This window comes from Hipposideros armiger, unplaced genomic scaffold (assembly GCF_001890085.2).
Source record: "Hipposideros armiger isolate ML-2016 unplaced genomic scaffold, ASM189008v1 scaffold_12, whole genome shotgun sequence".
Classification (NCBI taxonomy): domain Eukaryota; kingdom Metazoa; phylum Chordata; class Mammalia; order Chiroptera; family Hipposideridae; genus Hipposideros; species Hipposideros armiger.
The window spans coordinates 6,553,185-6,559,467 of NW_017731362.1; positions in this window are offsets into that span (position 1 = coordinate 6,553,185).

Below are 6,283 nucleotides of genomic sequence, written 5' to 3' on the forward strand. Positions count from 1 at the left end.
TCCATAATTATTTGCCAGGTAAACCACTGGAAAGAGTTATTACCTGAGTTACCAAAAATACAAAGAAAGCTGTGTATTGGCCCAGGATGAAAGGTTAACAGGTACAGCTTCAGCCATGTTTTGTCTGACAGAGACACACAGAGGCAGCACTGTGCATAGGCATGAAACACAGGTTACATGGGCTCCGTTAGGCTGGGAGCTATATTCCACTGTCCTTGTGTTTCTATGTGATTCCTCCTTTCCTATCCTACTTCCCAGTGAAGGACAGCATTGCAAAGAGCAATGCCAGCTGAGGGGATGGTAGCAAAATAAGGTGCTTTGGTTCTCACCTTTTTGATAGCAAGTACCACTGAAAAAATAATGGCCCATCTACTTTCTCTCTTGTCCTTTAACTGTAATGAGGCAGATTTCAAACCTCTATTTGCAAGGTTAGGAGAGTATGCTTGGAGTTTACTCTTCATGGTTAACCTTCCCCAGGACTGCCCCCAAGGTCTAAATTTAGGGGTGAAAAATGTAGAACAAGATCTCACCTTAGCCTCAGGTCTAAGTCACATCTTTAATAGAATCTACCAGAGACTGTTTTTTGAAATGACACAAAGGATGATATCCTTTTGTCTCAAGAGATTCCTTCAGTCTCCAATACACTGGTTCGCCTTTCAGAAGGACCAACCGGTTGTCCTTCTCAGGGCTGAGAGTTCCAACATCCCCACCCCCAGCATGAATAAAGTAACAGTTACAGAAAACCAGATGAAGCAAATGGAGTTCAGTGGGAACTAAGGGGCTTGAATGATGGTGACAAGCCAGTTCCATGTTTCTGTGGTCAGGGGAACCTGGGATAAAGAACAAAGGCACTGACAGGCAACGGTCAGATTAGAGACAGGGAGAGACTCTTCTAGAACAAGAAGGCTAAATGGAGGTGGGGGGAGGAAGGATAGGAAAGATGACACCAAAACCATATCCATTCTCTCCTTCCACAAGTTGGACATAAAACAAATACAGGAAGGTCAAGGCCTTTTTTCTGTACTTACTGCCTTGTGCTATATTTTTTATGGTTATGCTTTGTCTCATATTAAATCTGAGGGTATAAACTGTACATAATTCTGCTTTATATTCATCATGACTGCTAGCACAGAGACTGACATTTACTAGGTTCATTTATTAGAGCCCATTAATTATTAACAAATGAGTGCAAATGAAATAATGCTTAGGTGAGAGTGAGCAGCATAAAAATGAGTAGCGAACTGCCCGTAAGTATTGAAGCAAAGCCTCAAATACATAACGTTCAGCAGAAGGGAAGAGAGGATTCTAGGGACTACCAAGGGGGCACTTCCCACCCTAAAAGTGCCACTAAAGCACATGAAAACATGTAGACAAGTATGTACCTGGGATTTTCAGTGGATCTGTTAGGAAAAGGGTTTTCTTCCATGAAGATGGAGAAAGCCCACTGGCAAAGATCTAGAGGGACTTCATCCGCGTGAAGGTAGAGCCTGGCTTTGAGTGAAGGGAGTGGGAATGAGGCACCCCCAGACCTGATGGGAACACAGCCCGGATGCTGAGACTCAAGGACGACAAGTAAGGGGCACAGCGAGCCAGGTGGCCCCCTTCCCTCCGTGCTTTCTTCCTCTTCCCTGTCAATCTCACTTAAGCTTTTCCTCCTGCCCCAACTTTTATTTCCATGCTCTTCACAATTTTCTCCAAACCTCTTATTCGCCTACAACTCTTCAGACCCATTTCTTATCTGCCTCTGTCAGCCTCTAAGTTTTCAAGCTTAAGTTCTAATCTATTTATATTTTATTCTGCTTACATAGAGGAGGAGAGGAAAGCAAAAAAAAAAAAAAACGTACAAGGATAAGCTGAATAAACCACAATCCTGCCAAGCCTGAGGCTCAAAACTTTTCAAAAATTTAAAATTCAACAGACGACTTCCAGATAGCCAAAGATGATGACAACCACCTAGCTACCTGTTTCTCAGTATTTCCTCTAAAAAAACAATACAGAACAAGAAGAGTAAACTATATCTGCAGAAGACCACACACTCAGCTTAAGTTAAAGACATGCAATGCTGATACTTCAAAATAACAGAAAAGAAAACATCTCCAAATCTAGTACACAATTTCTAATCATTCCGCCCCACTCTTGTCTCACCTTGAGACTTTGTGGCAAGCGAGGGCAGGCTGAAAAAAGCCTACTGGGCGTGCAGAAGAGGAAGCTAGCTAAAGGACCTGTGGCAATCTGAAACCACCTCAGGAAGTAAGGCATTTTAGCCTTCACACGCACAGCCAGTAAAGCTGGAAGACATAATGGCAGAAAAACTCCATTTACAATAACAGGGACAAAGACTACATGCTTCGTAAATGTGCATACTTAACAAACATATAAAACCTATATAAGGATAATTGTTAAATACACAAAAACAAAGTGGAAAAAATGGGAGGGAATTAACCTGCTGTTAGAAATGATGACACCATTTATAGGTGTCACTTCTCCCTAAATTTGTTTATCAATTTAACAGTACCCCAACTGACCACTTCATAGGCGGTGTAGATGCCTGAACACTGCACTATACACCTGAAGCTGAAGTAGAATAATATTAAATGTCAACTATAATTATAATACAGAGAGAGAGAGAGAGAGAGAGAGAGAGAGAGAGAGCCCAAAAAAATGTATACACATTTTAAGAAAGAAAAAAAACTGTATTAAAACTGTAATACTCAACATATACCAATAAAAAAAAGATAAATACAAGTCATGTGCATACATTTTTTTTTGGCATCCCTGGTATATAGTCACAGGATGTAAAGTGCAACATAGAGAATGTAGTCAATGGTACTATAGTAGCTATGTAGGATGTCAGAGGGGTAGTAGATTGGGGGAAGGGGGTTACCACTTTGTGAGGGGTGTAAATGTCTAACTATTTCATTGCTTTGTACACTTGAAATTAATAAAAAAAATCAATAAGCTAGATTTGGAAATAAACATAGGTGTATGTATGTGCATGTGTTATTATTCATACATATATTGTACATATGGTGCCTAAGGGCCTAGAACGCAGAAAACCTCAGAAGCAATGAGCAGCTTCTTATAGCCAAGATCATGGGTTCTAAATCCTATTTGCCAATAAAAGGAATCAGGATTCCTTTGGGAAATGATTAACTCCAGGCCTGAGGCGAACAAAATACTAAGTGATCCGGAACTATCTTGTGATGCCGGAAAGTAAGGGAGTGCTCAAAAACTGATGGACCACAATGATGGGAAATGAGAACCACTGTGAAGGAGCTCTGAATGACAAAACCTGGGGCAATTAGAGCAATAAAATAAAGACAATATTGGATGATGCCCCACTTAAAATCAACGTCCATGAATCCACACTGATATAAATAATTGAAAAGATAAATAAATGGGGGAGAAGGTACAGCAATTCCTTATAGAGGAATTCTGATCAATACATGTAGAAGGAATGATAGAAATAGAAAATCACCAGTAAGCCAACACTACAGTCATAACTATTACAGGTGAGAAGCAACAATGGCTGTTAAATTAGGCAAAAGTGTGGCAAGTGACAGTATATTTGCAGTCTCAAAGAACCTGCCAGCTTACAGTTCTATGATACTTATTATCATGCTCATTATAGACTTTCATACCTCTATTTTTACAGGAAAAGAAACAGTAACTTTACAGCCAAGAACACTGGCAGACGCCTCCTTAACCAAATGTTCAAAGCTGACATCACAGTAACGAGACTGATCAACATCATATATACCCTAAAATGATGCATGGAAGACCACAACATCACTTCTGTGGCATTTTTGCCAAATATATATAACCTCAATCCAATCATGAGAAGACATCAGGAAACACAAATTGGGGGCCATTCTTCAAAAAAGTGACCAGTATTTATCAAATGTATCAAGGTCAAAAAAGACAAAAAAAGAAGCCTGAGGAACTGTCACAGGTTGTAAACTAAGGAGACCTAATAACTAAAAGTAATGTGGGATTCAAGATTAGTTCTTGGATCAGTCTAGGTCATTATAAGAAAACTGATGCAATTTGAATAAGGTATGTAGATTAGTCAATAGTATTACACTCATACTACTGGTATCAGTATTACACTGATATTACTGGTTTCAAAAACTGTACAAGTTTACATAAGATGTTAGCCAATCTTTCTGTATTTTAACATTTTGTGGGAATTCTCTATAAAATTTTTGCAACTTTTCTGAAATTAGTTCAAAATAAAGTTTTTCTAAATAAAAGGAAAAAAATATAACCTAACATGAAACTCCTGTTTACCAAGTGTTCTATTAAAATACTGCCAATGGCACCAAAATTATCCATTTGCTGATAAATGTTTTTGAGTGCCTGCTATCTGCCAAGTTTCGCTTTGTGACAGGGATACAGTGGTGAGCACGACAGGGAAGATTCAGGTCCACCTTTATGACCTATGTTCTGACACCCATCAGAAGAGGGAAAAGGAACATATGAGAATGTAAATAAGGTAAAAATGAGATAGGAACAGCAGGCTGCAATGCAAACGAGGGAAAGAGCCAATGTGATGCCTCTGAGTCGGGAACGTGTTTGAAGATAGACTGGATATCTCTATTTTGCTTAGTTCCCCATTTTCCCATGGGAAGATAAACTCACACCAGCCCCAAATAACTTCTGTTCCTACAAGGTAAATGTTTCAGCATTTAATAGCTTTCATAAATCTTTGTCAAGCAACCACCTGTCAACATTTTCTGTATTAATCGTAACTACATAATTCTGGACTAGCCCCACAGCATCCTGCGACATCCGGATGGTGCCACCTTGCCACCATCAAATGTTCACAGCCCAACGACACTTTCCCAAGTGATTCTGAAGAGTATACTAAAATCTTACCTAAGAAGGGAGCACCCTAGTGTATCCATGCTATTGAGGTAGCCTGATTTTCCAAATGATGAGTCAAGGCAGTCTCCCACAACCGTATAGAGCAGGGAGTTTCTGCTCTCTGCACCAAGGGGGAAAGTATAGGATCCAGAAATTATGTAGTCATTCATTGCAGATACAAAAACTTCTTGTGCTGCATGTTGGTATAGCAATGCTGTGAGCAGCAAGTGAATGTACTCTAGAAATTTAACGTACTCTAAATGTCCCTAGCCCACATGCTATTATTAATGCAAATGAAGTGAGAGTAACAACTACATGCCCAATTTCCTACCCTTGCCCTCATCTGATTATGAAGAATATCTGCAATCTAAAAATATCCCTCTTGTTGGCCCCCAGTATTTCTGGAAGTGCCTAGGGGTGTTTGACATACAGAAGCTGGTCTAACAGCTACAGTTGCCCTAAAGCAGCTGCCATGACTTTTCTCTCCTGCTCTCCCACAGTGGATGTCCTGTGCTCAGTATGCTTCATAACAGTACCTCAGGCTCCCACTGCCTGGTCTTTATCCCCAGAGAATGCCAGTGTCTGCAAAGGTGCTGTCCACTCCACGTCCCCAACATCATCACTCCTCAAGTTGCAAAATGCTACCTTCCAAGAAGAGACCTGGGAAAATCTTCCCTGCTTTACCCTATTGTCATGCTTTGATAGACCTGGTAGACCTGTACCATCTGCCCTGGCCCCACAAGCCAATGTCCATTCAAGAAAAGAGCTTGAAGATCTAATGCACAGTATAATGAATTATAATATTGTATGATCATCATCAAACTGGCTAAGGGCCTACATCTTTATTATTCCAACCACTAGAAAGAAATAATAATGTGATGCAATAAAGGTGTTAAGTAGCACAATGGCAATCATATTACAGTATATAAATGTATCAAATAAACATGTTGTATACCTTAAATTTACACCATGTTACATGTCAAATATTTTTCAATAAAGAAAAAAATAGCTTGGGTCTTTCTGGATTTGCTTAGACTTAACCTGGCCCATAAACACCAAATATACAAGAGAAAAAGTTTATGCAGTTGATCATTTTAGTCCCTCTATTTTCCTCCTCCCCAGAAGTTGAGAAACACAGTTCCTCCTTTCTCATTCAGTCAAAAGAAAAAAAAAATTCTCTCTTGTATATCCCCTGAAACAACATCAGACATGTTCATCCCTGTGTAGCCCAGCTGGGACCACCCACCAGCTCAGCTACCAGTGTTTTCAGATACTTTCCAATTATGACTAGTTACAAACCATTTGCCACTGTATTTAAAAAATAAAAAGCACCTTTCAAAATGTAAAGCATTTCACAAGCATTAACTATGTATTATGATTTGATCAATTCTTTCCCAAAGTTTACAATTACTGGTGC